Here is a 19,305-nt window from a genome sequence, read left to right as displayed (position 1 = left end):
GAGTTTGTTGGAGCCTGTGTCCTCCATAAATTAGTGTGATAACATTATAAATCTCTTATAGGTTCATAAGGGTATACTTCGTATTTTATCAGTTGATTAACGATTATCTAGTAACGGTTGGTTTGCTAGAAAGTTTAACGTTATTATCATACTGATGGCGATGATCAACTGGTCCCTAAAAGTCACACCTAAAGGATGTGTTTGAGAGATGTGATTATGGAAATGTAATCACATTGATGCCTTATATGACTAAACAGTTAGTCAACGTGTTGATGAGACAATTATTTAATGCCGATTATATAATATTAGCTGAGACGAATTAACTGTCAATTCGTAAATTGAATATAATATGTTATATTTAATTAATGTATATAATGTTAGCTTGAACGAATTAAGATGTTAATTCGTAATTAAATGTAATTGGTTATATTTAATTAGCAAATTATAAATATGCGATATTTATAGTTAAAGTATATTTTATACGAGATTGTTATAATAAATGTTGTCAGGCCGGGAATAATAAATCGACGTACTGCAAACGGTTGTATGTGGAATTATTAATACGGACAATATATATATGACAATTGATAAAATGTACATATTATATACATTAAAGTAACTACCAAAAATAAGGAGATTTTCTCTCCTCATTTTGGTAGTCTCGGTCAAACCAAAATAAAGGAAGAAAATAAGTAGAAAATATCTTCCTAATTACTCTCCCTATTTTCGGTTATAATAAGGGAGAGGGGGAGATCATTTTTGCTAATCTTCTTAACCTAATTCTAGACCAAAAATTCTCTCATCAAAATATACACAAAAACCCTAATATTTTCGGAAATTAGGGTTCCTCTTCAAGTATTAAGGAGATCTCATTCTAGCAATTAAGGGGCATTTCTCGGAGCATCTTGGGTGCAACTAATAGGCGAATATCATTGCGATATTGTTCTTAGGCCGTATTTGCTAGGACCGAAGGTTGATTCTTCATCTGTGTAATCATTTGCAGGGCCTAAAAAACATCACACCTCTCGGAAAGGGTGATGTGGACCTGCGAGTCGGGAATGGAGCTAGAGTTGCTGCAGTCTCGAAGGGAACATACGTAATCCAACTCCCTAGTGGTTTTGAGTTATTTTTATATAACTGTTACTATGTACCCAGTTTGTCTAAGAACATTATTTCTGTTTCCGTACTTGATAAGGACGGTTTTTCATTTTTAATAAAGGATAATAGCTGTATTTTCTCTTTAATTGAAATGATTTATGGCAAAGCAATTTCCATGAATGGAATATACATCTTAGATCAAACCACGGAAATATTACACGTGAATAATAAGAAATTAAAGGTTGGTGACAAAGATCAAACCTATCTATCGCATTGTCGAATGGGACACATAAATGAAAAACGTGTAAAGAAACTCGTCGATAATGGGACTATTCCCGCATTCGACGAGTTTCTTTACACGTTTTTTATTTATGTGTCACATTCGACAATGCCATAGATATGTTTGATCTTTGTCACCAACCTTTAATTTCTTATTATTCATGTGTAATATTTCCGTGGTTTGATCTAAGATGTATAATTCCTACATCCAGATCTCTGTGAACATCCATGTTCATTCGCATCCACGAGAGTCATTCTAGACATAGAATGCTAAGGGTAACGAGTTCTTAATGTTCATGTCACTACTTTGTGTCTTGACATGGCACGAGGTATTCGAACGGTTTCCAATTTTCCACAATAAATTGGTGGCGACTCCACAAATGCAAACGCTTGTCCCAAGCGCCCCCGTGGCCCGTGTCCACAAGCAGCTGTTGCGCTTCTTCTCGACGTTTGTCTCCTGTTAATCCGTAAAAAGGGTTTGAAATAAGGTTTTGTAAATCGGTTTTGAATGTGTTTTCAACGTAAATCTTACATTAATGATTACAAAAATAAAGTACAATAATAAAGCAGGGATTTACACCCTCAGACTTACATGTTTGACGAAGCGAGATTGACTAAGTTAACGTTTAGTGATGCTCGACTCGAATGTACGCTGAAAGTGCCCTCCAAGAGGAAATTAGACAGATTGATTAAGTTGCTTGATGTGGAGTTTGTCAAATTGGTCGGTCATGCAAAACGAGCCTGGTACTCGGAAAGATCCGAGCTTACGTGGTCGAAAGTTCAAGCACGTAGGCGCCAAAAAGCAAGAGCGTGGTCTTAGAATGCAAAGGAAGAACAGAAGGGTGGACACTCGCGTGCGAAATATGAGGGACGAAGGTCCCTATTTATACTAATCACATGGAGGAATTAGGGTTTAGGTGAAACTTTGGAAGTAAATCTCGAAAAGATTTGAAAATACGCAGAAAAGAACTGAGGAAGAGGAGCAGCAAGCACTGCGTCTCTTGGAAGAGGCGCAACACCTGTTGCGTCTTTTCCTCAGTGGTTTCCTCCTGCAGAAGAAATATTTTCAACGTTTCTATTATGGAATTGCGGTTGAACTCAATTTCCTTAATATTTATAAAATATTTCCGGGATATAATTTACCAAAGATTGAAAAATTGGAAAATATGGAATAGAAATATCCGGAACATTCCAGAATATTCTGACTCGGCATTTTAAGCGGTTATTAGAAAATGAAGACGATTTTTGACCCGGACTCCAAATGTACTCCAATTACTGTCAAAACGACCATATCGGCGCGTAGATGACGATTATGAGGTAGACATAAGTATTTGAGCTATCACTTGACGATAAACTTATGAATTGTCATAAATCATTCCGTGTACGAAACATGCGGCCCAATCATCACCGGGTGGTTTGCGGGAGGTGCATAAATGTGGTATCTACAAAAACCCAACTACAACCAAACGACACAATTGAGACACCAATAGAAAATCCTTTTCACGACTTCCAAATTCCTACTCCACCTCAACCACCACCCCCTCAAATACCAAATCCATCACCACCAATGTCTTTATGTGACCATAACCGACCCGACCATAATGATGCTTGTAACCCAATTAACTTTGGTCCCTTGGCTCTGAACAATTTCGAAATGCATCCCGCCCAAGTGGGCTCGATAGAAAAGGATTATTTTAGTGGGAATGCGATGAGGATGCTCATGCTCACCTTAGGAGATTCAAGAGAAAAGTGGGCATGATGAAGCAAAACGGAGTGTCCTAGGAGACTTTGAGGTTGATGTTGTACCCATTCTCTCTAACGGGGAAGGCGGATCGTTGGTTGAATGTTCACCCACCGGACACATTTACCACATGGGATGCTTTAGCCAAGGCATTCCTAGAAAAGTATTACCCGACAACCAAGACCGCCATGCTCCGGAATGAGATTCATACTTTCCAACAAGATGAAGGAGAGTCCCTAGGTGAGGCATGGGATAGATACCAAGATCTCATCGCTAGTTGTTCTCCCCACGGAATTCCGGCTTGGTACATTACTTAAACCTTCTTTCAAACTTTGATACCTAGAACCAAGGACATGGTGAATGCCTTCGTGGGAGGGGGATTCGACCATTAGGGTGATGATGAGGGCACGACTCTCATTAAAAAGATGGTAGACTCAGAAACCAACTATGGTACAAGAGGCAACGTGCTTAGAAGGAATGGCCGGTATCCGAAGGAAAATTCCACTACTTCGAATGCCGAAACCAATGCCAAGCTTGACTTACTCACCAAGCAACTTAATAAATTGCAAAGGAACCAAGTTCATCAAGTTACCACCTCATATGGTCCACCCATGGAGAAGGTACTCCAAGTTTCATCTTGTGAGCTATGTGGGGGAAATGGACACACTTTTGACATGTGTGCCAATAACTACAATGTGGCGTATGAGGAAAATGTCCAAGATGTTAATGCCTTCCAAAGCTATAACAAAAATACAAGACCACCACGATCACCCTACAATAATCCCAATGTTTATAACCCAAACACCAACTTTTATCATCTGGGTTTGAAGAATCGCCCCAATTTTAGCTACAAGAGAACCAATGTCCAAAACCCACAACACCTTCAAAAAGAATCTCTCACTCTCTCCCTCTCTTTCTCCCTCACACACACACACACACACACACACACACACACTCTCTCTCTCTCTCTAAAAAACCCTAGCCTCCATCAAATTATACAGGGGGCTTCCATCGATTATCAATCGATCGATGGTAAGCCCCAAAATTGTTTCAAATTTTAATCAATATTATGCATATCTATCTTCTATTCAATAAAAGTCTCCCTTTTGGTGAAAATCGTTTTTCCGTCCTTTATTTCGGGGTTTTTCCATTTATTCATGAGGTTAGTTTTATCAGTAATATAATCAAGAGTAGTTCGTTGATGGTTTGCAACATGTTCTTTCAAAGGGTAAAAGTGATTTGTCAAGGATCTTTGGAACCAGTCAGAGGTAAATTTTATCTCATAAATCAAACGAAGGATCCCCTCAAAAGATACGTGAAGATAACAATAATAGGACGAGCCGAATTGTCAGATTCTGTTTTGAGATCCCTAGTTTATTAGAAAATTGTTTTTCTTTGGTTTCCATTAGATTTGTTTTCGATTGTACTTATTCTTTGTAAGTGTCGTATGGCGTTCTATTAATGAATTGATTTTTTTTATCAAAGAAAAAACCCACAACACCTTCAACCACAAATACCCAATACCAATCCACCTGGATTTTCCCAACGTAGGGGTGGGTATCCTAATCAAAGAAATAACACCGAAAATCAAAGCCAAAACTTTAGGAACCAACCTCAAGGTTACCAAAATTTTGGAGGCAACCAAAGTAATCAAGGGTTCTATCAAGGGAACCAAATTAATCAAGCTAATCAAGGATTTGGGCAAGGGTTTCAAGAACAAGGCCAAGGACCAAACTTAAACAACAATGGCCCTAGAGGGAATTATCAAGGTCCCAACACCCGGATTGACTATGGATTCCCCTTACCCATAGCCAACCAACCTTATCAAGAACCCCTAGGTGACACCTCCCAAAATGAACTTATGAGGGTGGTGAAGAACATGCAAATGCAACATAGCCAAGACTTGGCTAATTTCATGAAGGCTACTCAACAAGAAAATGCCAACCAAAGACTTGCTCAACAAAACGAAATGAGGGAAATGGAGGTCCGATTGGCCGATCATGCTCTTGCTAACCCTCATAGGCCACTCAATGGCTTGTTAGCTCAAGGGCAAAGCTCCAAGGATGCTTCAATTAGCCACCAAGCACATGCGATAGTCTTGAGAAGTGGATTAGAGCTCGAAGATCCCTACAAGCATCTTGAGATAGAGGTTGATGTGGATCCCAAGAGAAAGAGAATGGAAATGAATGGTGGAAGGGAAAGCCCACCGATGACACCATCGGCACGGATGAGTGAAGCTAAGAAAGGGAAGAAGACTTGTTGAAAAACCTTCAATTGGGAAAATACTAGTGAAAAAGGAAGTTGACGGTTTGGTTGAAGATTTACTTTATGAGGAAAAAATGGGTGAAGATGCTACTGAGGAGGTGCTCCTACAACCCACCACTAAGGTAACAAAGAATTTTAACTCCCCGAAGGTACTTTCCGTTCTCGACTTGTTTCCCATATTCCTTACCCCTCAAGAGCCACGAAGAGTAGGGAAAACTTCAAGTATGCCAAGTTTTGTGACATGCTTGAGAAACTCGAAGTAACCCAACCCTTTACCGAGGTAATCTTGAACATGCCAACTTACACAAAATGTTTAAAGGATATTTTGACTAAGAAAAGAGTCGTGGGGTGACAAAGAAATAGTGGCAATGGAAGAAGCATGTAGTGCTCATATCCTTAACAAAATGCCTATTAAACTTGGTGACCCGAGGAGCTTTTCAATTCCTTGTAGTTGGTGGTGTTCCTATATTAATAGCTCTTTGTGACTTGGGAGGAAGTGTGAGTGTCATTCCTCTAAAAGTTGCAAAGAAAATTGGCATTCATAGCCTTGCTCCCACTACCATGACCCTCCAATTGGCGGATAGGTCCGTCAAGCTCCCTTTGGGGGTTGCTTGAAGACATACCCGTCAAAGTTGGGAGGTATTTAATCCCGACCGACTTTGTTGTCCTTGACATCCCGGAGGATAGCCATACCCCCATTATCCTAGGTAGGCCATTCTTGGCAAAATATGTGACGGATAATCCGTCACAAGTTCAGAAAGTTGTGACGAATTAGCCGACACATACTCTTTTTTTGTGACGGGTGACACGTGTCACGTGAGATAAACTATGTGACGGCTTATCCGTCACAAATCCATCCCAGATGCATTTGTGATGAACTTGCCGTCACAAACCCACTTTTTGTGACCATATACAGTGACGCCGGTTTGTGACGGGCAATCCGTCACAAACCCGCTTTTGTGACGAGAAATGTTATATAGTGATGGATTTGTCCGTCACTATTCCGTGTTATCCTTGTAGTGCTTATTGATGTGAGAAATTGGTGGCTAACCTTCCGGATTGAGGGTGACAATGTCGAATTTAACCTTCCAAATTTGATGAAAGGCCCAAAAGTTGTAAGAGAAAACACTATTGAAGTGACTGATGTAGTTAAATCGGTGGCTCGAGAAGAGTCGAAGATGGAAGAGGTCTTTCAAATCTCCCTACATGATGAGGAAATGAAAGAAGACCATGAGGTCGATGATGAACTTTTGAAGAAGGTGGAGGGACTTCTCCCTCCAAAGGTACAACTCAAAATTCTACCTCCCTCACTCAAGTATGCCTTTCTTGGTGAGAGAGAGTCTTATCCCTGATGGAAATGTAGATTCATATACATGTTAACATACTCTTATTATGTCAAAATAATTTGTCATAAAATTAATTACGGATTTTATGCATGCAAACAAAATAACAAAGAGAAGAAATCATGTTCTTACAATGGGTATTTCGGATTTAAAGGGCACAAAAGAAATCTCCTTTTCTTTTGTTCTTGAGCTTTCCTTATGGAAGAACAAAGATCTAAGTGTAAGATCTCTCCCTATGTATTATACCCAAGGCTTTCTCTTAATCTAATTAATATTATTTGATCTAGTATAATATTAATCTAGGTAGAAAATTGAACCAAAAATGTATAAAACACTTATATTATTTCGGTTTCATGAGAGAAGATGAGGATGATTTTTCTTCTCACTAGAACTTGATTTTGGATGATAATGTTAGAATGAAAAATAATACACTACACTTAGTATATTATTATGTAAAAATTATAGAAAAACAATGATAGTTTTTCTTCCCCAAAACCGTGTAAGAGGAGAGCTATTGGGGAGCCAATGCATGGAAAAATTGTTCTTCACAAGGAACAATAGGTTTGCATGCCTAGACTTGCTTTTTCATCATTATGTTTCATCAACTAAATAAAACAATTAACTAGCTTAATGCTCTCCAATTTTTCGGCACTTTATATAATATGGATCCCATATTATTTTTTGTCAATTGTCAATGTGTCACATGTCATATGTGACATAAATATGTTATGTATTTTTAACATATTAAAAATCAACGTATTAATAAAAATACGTCACATACAAAAATCGACTTGGTAATTTCATAATTACTTGTGCCAAAATATTTTACCATTTATAAATCACAACAGATTGTATTTATAAAATTCATTCAAATCCAATCGTTTCTTTAAACAATAATTTCATCCGAGTAATGATACAATTCAATTACTCAGACCGTATCTCATTTAATCACATTTCAATTTGATACGTAAATTTTACTTCCAAAATCGTCCGTCAATTTTCAAGTAATTTAATTAACTCGCAACATTATACGATTAATTAAATAATCAATTAAGAGTATTGCCCTTTAGGTATGACCTAGGGGGTCAACTGATCACCACCGTCACACGACAGTAATGTCAAACTCTAGTCAGCCAATCATTACCGATATATGTTGACCAAATTGACAATAATAATATTACTTCCCAATTGTATTCTTAAAATGAGATTTAATAATGATATTTAAATCATGTGATCGCACTATTGTTGAGGACACATTTCCCAACAATCTCCCACTTGTCCTCGACAAGTGTGCTCCACCAATTCTCTTGTCCTATTACTATCTCCCACTCAATGCAAGGTGTCTTTCATGTCGTACTTGCAAGTGATCATATCAAGAATGGTTTCCTCGATCCGAGAATAACGATTGACCGGATTTATCCACTCTGGATACCTTCCGAGCGTGGCCACGCATTTCCAGTTCATTACTCCTCGAGTGGCCCTGAGATATTGTTTTAACCCTGACAAGGGGGTGGACAATTCCTATCGTACTCATTCCCTTCGACTAGCCACAGCCATCATAACCCAAAATATGCCCATTTGACCCCATTTACGAAGGTCGTAGTAACACAAATCAAAGTTAATCTGAAACTGTGCCATCTTAGGTGAATAGTCTTTAGTCAAAAAAATCGACTCATTAGAATACTATAGCAGCTCTCGCCACGACCAGGCTATATAAATTTTCCAGAACTCTATAAGCGGTCATAAGGCCCGACAAGGTGTTCCTAACATCTGCCTATGTGATCGACTAGTCATCTCACATGACTGTATGGCACTTGAACTTGCCATCAATCGCATCACACTCTAGTCACTTCGAGACGTCACCTCATACAAGTGACTATGGGCGAATACTATGTTAATCCGTGTTCACTTTAACGGGGTTCAATTGTCTCTACAACCCGTTTGGATGTAACAAAGTATAATAAAAGAGTTTTTAAAGTAAAACTCGAACGACAAATGCGATTATCACATATGAATAGTCAATGCCTGATTACTATTTCATGTTCTATAATCTAATTTGATCTTGTACGTAGTTGTTCATTTCAATTCAATTGAAATGACATGACTCATCATGTTTAGCCTTTGAGAAGGCTTTGGTTAGTAGGTTTTATCAATTTCTTGTACCTTACTCAACCTCACTACATACTCGTTTTCCTTTGTAATGTATACATTTGCATTACAAAACTTTCTGAGTACGTGTCGAAATCCAATCAAGACATAGGTCCTCTAGCCTAAGAATAGCTCCCACTGTTTTCACAGTGTGCGAGACTCATCCTCTTGCACATCTCATGATCGCAAGTGTACTCAATTTCCGTTATAAATATCTCTCATTGTTCTTTATTGCCTAGAACGATTCTAGAAAATCTATTTCTTAAATATGATAACCACAATGTTATCTTAACCATCCTTATGTGTTTTGATTATGGTTTTGTCGGAAACCATGCGCAACCTCAATTGTCAATTGTCACTTGTGTAACACCCTTACACAAAATTGCATCATAAACACTTTGCTTTACTTCCTTAATGCTTCTGCATGCACTTAAGGGTAATTTTTATGGCGTACTTGGCAAAGATTACTTAAATTCGATTTTGAAAACAATTCATCATACTCAAAGTATATGAATTGTTATACACCATTACTCATTTAATTGATCCGGCAGCGGAAGCAAATGGAATCAATCAAATATGTTCAATTAATTGAACTAGTCATGAATCTTATCAACATAAGACTTCTTACTGACGCTAATATCATATGGATTTATCTTCATAAATCCGGATATTCAAGATGTATTATAATACTCCTAAAGTCTTAAATCATTCTCAATGATCAATATGTCATCCACATATCGGACTAATTAAAACTTCCGTAACTCCCACTAAAATCCATGTATAAACACAACTTCTCGACTTATCGAGAAACGTTTTATAACATGATTAAATCATTGATTCCAACTCATTGATGTCCTACTTAAGATTCTCTCTTAAGTTTCACATTATCTTAGGATTGCAAGAATCTACAAAACTCATGACATGTATTGAATACATTCCTTCTTTTGAAGAAGCGGGTTTTAGATTCACTTGCTACGTATTTCATAACCTCATAATGAAACACAATCCTTAAGAGGATCCAAATAGACTTAAGCATTTCAATTGGTGCAAAACCCTTTGCAACCAATCTTGCTTTGAAATATCTCTTTATTAGTGCAAAACCCTTTGTCACTAATCAAGCCCTTTTGTTTCGGATTTTTATGGCTCTAAGCCTTGTATTGAGTTGTGACTTAAACACTCTTATGTAAGTCATATGTTCATTACTTTCTAGAAGTAATCAACTTGAAATCAACTTGAATCAAACAATTTCTTTTGTAAGTTATAAGCTCTTTACTTTCTTAAAAGTAGCATGAATTCATCATTTTTAACAAGTGACGAATTTAACCTCCTAGGTTATAAAGAAACAACATCTTACACAAAACGTCTCATGTAGCCAAGAAAGACCAGTTTCTTGCGACATAACATTCTTTGTGGCTCTTGAATAATTTCTCCCACTCTGTCTTCTAGAAATAAACTTGTATTTTAGTAAGACAGTTTCACGAGCCGCAAACTCGTCGTACTCGTGATAATTGCAAGGGAAAAATGAGCATTTGTTTCTTGTGAAAACTTACAAATATGGTACATTACCATTTCATATCTCATATGATTTAGTGGAAAATAATTTAGACAAAATGATAAATTCCCCAAAAGGATCAAGTGACTCAAAGTTACTTGATTGAAGTCCAAACCATATCGAAAAGCGTTTGAATTCATATCCAACCACACATTATTCAATAATGCGTGTTAAGAGAGATTAACTTGTGATACTATATCACATTTCATTTGGCTTATATCAAAGTCTTTACTTTGATAATCCCACCACGACTAAATCGTGCTTCTTTGAACTCTTCAAAGATTTCTCTATTTACCTTATTAAGTGAACACATTAGCGTAAACTTAAATCGTTGGTAAAGAAAATGATTAACCTATTTTGGATCAATGATTTAAAACCTCGATCTCCTTTTCAACCAAAAGGCACGAGACATCTTGCTTTGAATACAAGATACGCATATACCATTAACAATCTAATGGTTTCAAGAGTACTCGATAACTCTTTGCGTTCATCATTCCAAAATTTAAGGTTTAATCTTGGGTTACCAATTTGAATCTTACATCATCTACATGATATATCATTCTATTTTGGTTTAGAATATAATCACCTTGATAATGGGCTAGCCATTCATCAAATCGTGGTGAATAGGGTCACAAAAGTGAAAAACCTCTTTTGTCTCTTAACAATTTTATATTCTTATTTAGAGTTTATGCACTTAATAGTCACAATTAAGTACCACTTTAAATCCAAAAACTAGATTGAGTACACAATTACTCTATCTCTCGACATTATTGTTGCTAGTCGTCATATTCTAATCATTCTATGTTCAAGTACAACGATGTAAACCACCACCGGTTTCAAATATTGACGAAGTGGTACTAGCAAAATTTATGTCAATCATATAAACATTTAAAGAAGAAGATCCTATTAGATGTCCCACAACTAATTTGTTGATTCTTCAATAATTTGGGGTAGTTTCCTTTCTTGTGTCCAACATTTAAGACAATGGAAACTTTTTATCGGTCGGGATTGATAGGTTTAGTATCGCTATTCTCAACAACTTTACTTTTAACATTACCTTGTATCAATTCCATTATAATCCTTACTTCTTGAACCTCGTTCTCATCTTAACGGTTTAAGAGAATGCTCCCACTCATTTCAATGAGTCTTTGCTTCGAGAAGCAAAATTGAATTCATGAAGAACACTCTTCATTTGTTCGTTTTAGTCTTAAAAACTTTCATTGAGGTGGTTGCGTTATTTTGGTCAATTACGAATTCTTGACAAAACTAATTACCAAAACAATTTATCGCTTCAAGATACTTAATTCAATTAAGTATATGAATAACAATCCATTGCAAGTAGATGTGTTAGTCAAGAATCAAAAACCTGTTTGATAATGAATAACTTTAATCTATACTCTTTACAAGAGATCCTTAGCAATGGTTCATTCGAGGTTTTAGAAGCAAATATCTATTTTGTCTTTAGTTACGATGTTTTAATGGAGATTTGAATCAAAATGATATCGTATATGAATTGTGGTAAAGAAATAGAACAATATGATAACGGAATAGTGGAAAACAAAACATTTATCGTTATATTAATACTTGTAAACAAGTATAGCATTTACATAGTGACCTCTACCCAACTATGATAAATGATTCCAAGATCCAAATTCATATAAACTTGGGCACGGTGGGGCGATACATCCCTTATCAATATAACTCGGTGGATTAACTCTTTAATCGATTCTACTTTTAGAACTCTTGGTCGATAAAATTACATTAACATTTATCTTTAGCCCAAAACACATCGACAAGGGCACGGTGGGGCCGATACATCCCTTATCAAATACTTTTGTTGAGTTCAATCCAAATTTCGAATAAATGTGTCCATGATCCAAACCCACATTAACTTGGGCACGGTGGGGCCGATACATCCCTCATCAACATGAATTCGGTGGATTAACATTCATCACCCACTTCCCCTACGTAACAAGGTTTGTACCCCGGTGTGGCCGAGTGCACTCCCTCACGAAATAGGTTTTCATGGTTTCTACTATTTGGTAAGGCTATGTCTCAATTGATTGTTTTAGCGAGAGGTCATGTCAATTTATTATCTATCACGTTTTAAGTGAACTAAAGCGGTGAACTACGATAATTCTAATTGACACGGTCGATAAACTCGATAAAAAGACAATGCATGTTTTAGTTATGGCGATTTAGCAATGCATGTGACATAAAATAAAATGCAAGCATAAAGATAAATAAATCCTAGTATGGCCTTTCCTAAAATAGAAAAACTCTTAATCTATTACAAATTCGGAAACCAACTCCATTGGTCCCTTGAACTTCGGTTGTGGCACGCATCTTGAGGTAACACCGTCTTTATGTATCGCCATTCTTGAAGTAATCCGTCTTTTGGAACTCCTAATGAATAAAATTACATAATAAATTACATAATTTCCTATTATACATTTGTAACTAAAATAAAATAAATCTATTAAATTACAAAACGGTGATACGAGATCACAATAAAAATTACAACCGAATCGATATTCCCATACATTTCGGGAAATATCAATTAAAATCTAAGGCCATACTAAGTAAAATTACATAATTCAAAATTACATAAATTAAAATTATGACAATCATAAAGAAAAATGCAGCATTTATAATATGTATGAACATGCTCAATTTTAATGCTAAATCGCCTTTAAATAGCCAATATCGTATATTACTCGGTTTTTACGGATTTGCGTGATTTCAACATTTTATAATCACAAAAATACATAAACTCATATTTATGCATAAGTTAATTACCCTAACCTCTTAGGACTCAAAATTTAGTCTTCACTAATAATTTGACCATAATTAACCCTTATTTTATAAAATTGTTCATAAATGGACCAAAAATTACAAAAATAAGCTATTAAACTTCAAATAAATCCAAAAATTCCAAATAAATTCAAAATTCAAAAATTTAAATTCATGAACATTCTGGAAAAATTTCATGACACTCATAATGTTCAAAATCTTAGGTTAAAAATTTCGATAATTTTTCCGGAAAAACAATGTTGCGGTTTATCGATATTTAATAAAAAATAATCATAAAAACATGGAAAAATTATTTTCATTAACTTTTCAATTTTAGATCTGAAAAATATAATAAAATGCAACATTAGACGTTTTTCCTAAGTCATAGATTATGTTTTATTAATTTTCAACTAATAATGTCACTATTTATGCTATTTTTCTTCAAAAATTCATAAATCATGCTAAAAGACTTCTTTATAGCCAATTATTTTACACACATCTTGTAAAATTGCATGTGACAACATATTAATTTTCTATGACCAGATTCGAAATTTAACTCATATTAACCTATTTTTCACTTAAATCCGTATTAAATAATGAAAAATTCATTTTTCGAGCATAACTAGTCCAAAAATTATGAAAATTTACAGGTTATCTCAGAATAATATATGTGACAACATATCCAAAAACCAAGTGAAAATTCAAAGTATAGCTAATTTTCGACCAAAAATGACATTTTTACTCATAAAATCACATTTAAATGCCATTATTGTAAATTATGAACAATAAAAATCCGAAAAATTAACCAAAATATCCTAAAACACTTTAGGACCAGAAATATTAACATGCATGTAATTATTTCGTGATATATCATAATAACACAAATTTTTACAAGTTTTATTTGTTATTCATATAACTCGGAAAAACTTTTAACCAATTTGCATGCAAACAACCGTGGCTCTTGATACCGATTGATGGAAATGTAGATTCATATACATGTTAACATACTCTTATTATGTCAAAATAATTTGTCATAAAATTAATTACGGATTTTATGCATGCAAACAAAATAACAAAGAGAAGAAATCATGTTCTTACAATGGGTATTTCGGATTTAAAGGGCACAAAAGAAATCTCCTTTTCTTTTGTTCTTGAGCTTTCCTTATGGAAGAACAAAGATCTAAGTGTAAGATCTCTCCCTATGTATTATACCCAAGGCTTTCTCTTAATCTAATTAATATTATTTGATCTAGTATAATATTAATCTAGGTAGAAAATTGAACCAAAAATGTATAAAACACTTATATTATTTCGGTTTCATGAGAGAAGATGAGGATGATTTTTCTTCTCACTAGAACTTGATTTTGGATGATAATGTTAGAATGAAAAATAATACACTACACTTAGTATATTATTATGTAAAAATTATAGAAAAACAATGATAGTTTTTCTTCCCCAAAACCGTGTAAGAGGAGAGCTATTGGGGAGCCAATGCATGGAAAAATTGTTCTTCACAAGGAACAATAGGTTTGCATGCCTAGACTTGCTTTTTCATCATTATGTTTCATCAACTAAATAAAACAATTAACTAGCTTAATGCTCTCCAATTTTTCGGCACTTTATATAATATGGATCCCATATTATTTTTTGTCAATTGTCAATGTGTCACATGTCATATGTGACATAAATATGTTATGTATTTTTAACATATTAAAAATCAACGTATTAATAAAAATACGTCACATACAAAAATCGACTTGGTAATTTCATAATTACTTGTGCCAAAATATTTTACCATTTATAAATCACAACAGATTGTATTTATAAAATTCATTCAAATCCAATCGTTTCTTTAAACAATAATTTCATCCGAGTAATGATACAATTCAATTACTCAGACCGTATCTCATTTAATCACATTTCAATTTGATACGTAAATTTTACTTCCAAAATCGTCCGTCAATTTTCAAGTAATTTAATTAACTCGCAACATTATACGATTAATTAAATAATCAATTAAGAGTATTGCCCTTTAGGTATGACCTAGGGGTCAATCGATCACCACCGTCACACGACAAGAATGTCAAACTCTAGTCAGCCAATCATTACCGATATATGTTGACCAGTTGACAGTAACAATATTACTTCCCAATTGTATTCTTAAAATGAGATTTAATAATGATATTTAAATCATGTGATCGCACTATTGTTGAGGACACATTTCCCAACAATCCCATGATAATCAATGCCAACCTTAGTGAAGCTCAAGAACAAAAAATTTTGAAAGTCTTCAAAGCATCACAAAAGCTCACTAGGGTATAGCATTGGTGAAATCAAGGGACTAGTTCCAAACTTGTGCATGTATAGGATCGTGTTAGATGAGGGAAGTCAACCTAAGGTTGATGGTCTAAGGCGAATAAACCCAAATATGGCCGAGGTCGTGAAAAATAAGGTCTTAAAACTGCCTGAATTGGGGATTATTTACCAAATCACCGATAGTAAGTGGGTGAGTCTCGTCCATGTAGTACCCAAGAAAGGTGGGGTGAATTTGGTGGAACAAGAGGATGGGACTCACATACCTACTCATCCGGTGACCGGGTGGCGGATGTGCATTGATTATAGAAACTAAATGCCGCCACCCTCAAAGATCACTTCCTAATCCCCTTAATCGATCAAATGTTAGAAAGGCTTGTGGGGCACGCTTACTATTGTTTTCTTGACGGATACTCAGTATTTTTCTCGACTTACTCGATCGAGTAGCTGATGAACTCGATCGATTAGCTTTTTAGCTCGATCGAGTGCCCCTGTATACAAATGTTTAATCCTAAAGTATTGTTAATCTTCGTGCATGTGTACCTCATGGATAATATATTCTGTAATAGCATCGTCGTGCCTCAAGCATGGTTTATAAAGATATATATATATGTGGTTTATACACTTTTGCATGCTAAATTAAATTGCCTCAAGTAATATGTTGAATGGTGGTTATAATTTTTGTTGCATGTTTTATAATGTCGCATAAGAAATTAATCGATGTCATGTATGATAATGGGATGACGGAATGTGTAATTATGTTGTTTACTTTTCCTATGGTTTTGATTTACAAGAGTCATATCTATGTAATGTCAATGAAGTACCATGTTCGTTGTGAGTTTCACCGTATAGTATAATTTTTTCGTAATGTTAATACAGAATAAAAGTTAACGTCTCGTGTAATAGTTATAGTATGTCTTTAAGGTGAACTTCGGGGACGAAGTTCCTTTTAAGAGGGAAAGAGTAATGTCGCTTGGGAAAATGACAAAATTATGACAATCTCATAGTATTTTGAGTAGTTATTTGAGTAATTGTTAGTGATTGTTGAATAATTGTTGGCAATTGTTGATTAAATTCATCATACTGTTGTATGTCGTTTTCGAGTAATGGTTAGCAAATTCGTCAAATAGTTAAAGTGTTGTTGCATTGTTGAGTAATATGAATGATTTAAAGGAATTAATTTAAAATGAATATTATTTTGTCTGTTGTGTAAGTGATTGATAATTTACTGCTTTTGGGTGATTGACAACTAATTGTTGTTGATAGATAATTGATAGAGGAGTAAACAGATAGTTGTGTTGGTATATACTTGTGTAATGATAGAAATAAGTGGAAGTAATGGTTGTGTTGGTTGTTCTCGTGTAGGAAGTATGTGTGACGACTTGATAGTAAGCCGTGTTGGATGATGTGTACTAAGGTAGATGATGATGGTGAGGGGTGAGCAGTCATAACCTTAGTTGTCCGTGTCGGGATGGATAGTTGTACGTTACCTTAATTCCTTTTGCCTTATGTCGTGGGGAAGGATGAGTTGAACTTCAGGGATGAAGTTCTTTTTAAGGAGGGACACTGTAATACCCGTCCATTTAGAGGCCCATTGACCTTCGTTGACTGACCTTAGGTATCTGTCTGGACCTTCGGAAACTTACGAGCTAACCCTTTGACGTTATAATCCTTTGAAGTTTTGGTTACTCGATCTAGCGGAAGCTACTCAATCGAGTAGCTTAGTCACTCAATCGAGTAGAGGCCACTCGATCGAGTAAGTCGTTCACTCGATCGAGTAATGAGAGTTCAGCGGGGAATTATAAATCGTGTTATTGTGAAACCGAAATCATTTCCTTCTCTTTCCTCCTAAACCTAGATACCATCATATCCTTCCTCCTTCACCTTGATTCATCTTGTTGGAGCCTTTGAGAGGGGATACACCATTGGGATAGGATACTTGCGTCAAGTAGCGGTCTTTTTTCCGGAATTCTATGTATAGGTATATTGTCATCATCATCATCATCGTCTTCCTTGGTTTCAGTTATATATATGGTAGTAGTAATAAATGGTTATGCTGGTTGTTATAGGTGGTTATGGTGGTTGCTTGTTGTCTTATGGTCATGAATGGAATCGTTGCGGTTTGCTAAAGGTAGGTTTTCCCTACTCGGTACTGTTGGTTGTCTAGAGTGACGATTGTATTATTGGTTTAGTGTCGTTGTTGGTGGTGTAGATTGGTTATGGCTGACCGTTGTTGTTGTATAATGTGGTTGGTTGCGATTGTTTATATGTGGTTCTCGAGGTTCGTCCTCGGCTGAGTGAAGTCCATTGCGGGAGTGGCTTCACGCCCTTGATTTTCCCTCTATGGAACCCGCCACAGAAGGGGATGTGCACATTAAGGAACATGGGTTATCGCTTGGATTAGATGATCGGGGATTAGGTGGGAACGGCTGCGGTCCCCCATTGGCGGTGTGGATTTCTGGTTGCGATTGGTAATCTGGTAGGACTGGACCTTCGGGCAGTCAGAGGTGTGTGGGTTATTGGAGGAGGTGGTGTATGTTTGATACTGTGTTTGTTATGTCTGCCTTTATATTATTCCTTCAGTTACTGACCTTGTGCACATCCTCTTCTGTGGGGGGTTGATGTCAAGATCATAGTTGGGTGCTTAGAGGTACGAGTCTACCACGAGTCACGATAGAGAAAGTTTCACCTAGTTGATAGTTATCACGAGTTGTAACTTTTATCTTGTTTATATAACTTGTAACTTCATATAACTGTTCTTTAATCGACATTTTATTATTGCTGTCCTCGGGTAACCGAGATGGTAGCATCCTTATCTATTGGGGAAGGTCTTGTTAAGGCTTCTTGGTCGATGAGGGTATTACATTTAGCCTTCTAGGAAGCTCATGCGTCAGATTTCGGCTACACTTTCACACATTCCCTATGGTCAGCGTTGTGGTGCCCACGTCCATTTACCCCATGCCCGCTACAATGTTAACAATACTGAGTTGTCCATCTTAGCTAGGTACCTGAACAGTGACAGTGGTACCCCATTTGTTTTCAACATTGCATATTTGACAAATCAACATTTTAACACTATTGGTTTAAAAGTAGCGGGTACGGTAGCGTCTGGTGGGCTAGTGACTCGCATTGCCCGTCGTCTTTTCCCCGACTTTCCCCGTGGTCTTAAATATTTTGATAAGGATAATGTTATTAACATTTCTGTTATGTTTTCAATGAACTGGCTTGCTGCTGACCATAGGACGTGGAAGATTCCCCCTCCACGAGTATCACATGCGTAGAGGCCGTCCGGTACCAGCTGGGTGGCCACATCCCTCATTTTACCGGTACATGGAGAATGGGTATCTGCAGCTTGAGAGCGAGGAGGACATGGCCAAGAGAGAGGAGGGGATTAGAGCTGACCTTGATGCTGGAGGTCGTTCAAGGAGGAGGGGCGAGGAAGAGGAGGACCCTACCTTTCAGGTGGTTGACGAGGAGGGTGCTGACGAGTAGCTGCTGGCTACTCACTTCCCCAGTTTGCTGGCTGGTTTGGGAAAGTTACACATTGTCAGTATTTTTACTCTTTCTTCTTTTCATCTCCTTTAATTTAGTTTCATTTATTTTGCATTTCAGTTTGTATTTTCCCTTTCCCTATTATTCAGCTGGTGTATTCTGGAGGACAATGAGGGCATTGTCCATTTTGGTTTGGGGAGGGTAATGCACATTTTGAATCTGCATTTGCATTTGTTTTGCATACACATTTATTGCATTTAAGCTTGCATTGTGTTTTATTT

General features: G+C 36.2%; 1 non-coding gene across 1 annotated transcript; it reads right to left on the bottom strand.

Moving 5' to 3' along the window:
* Positions 1 to 3,306: 3,306 nt before the first annotated feature.
* LOC141645048 (small nucleolar RNA R71) lies at positions 3,307 to 3,413 on the bottom strand. Its single transcript, XR_012544642.1, has one exon. It is a non-coding gene; the product is annotated as a small nucleolar RNA R71 (small nucleolar RNA).
* Between the last annotated feature and the right edge of the window lie 15,892 nt (positions 3,414 to 19,305).

Source organism: Silene latifolia, chromosome 2 (assembly GCF_048544455.1).
Source record: "Silene latifolia isolate original U9 population chromosome 2, ASM4854445v1, whole genome shotgun sequence".
NCBI classification, from domain to species: domain Eukaryota; kingdom Viridiplantae; phylum Streptophyta; class Magnoliopsida; order Caryophyllales; family Caryophyllaceae; genus Silene; species Silene latifolia.
Note: the sequence above shows the minus strand (reverse complement) of the source record. Positions and strands in the feature narration are given on the sequence as shown.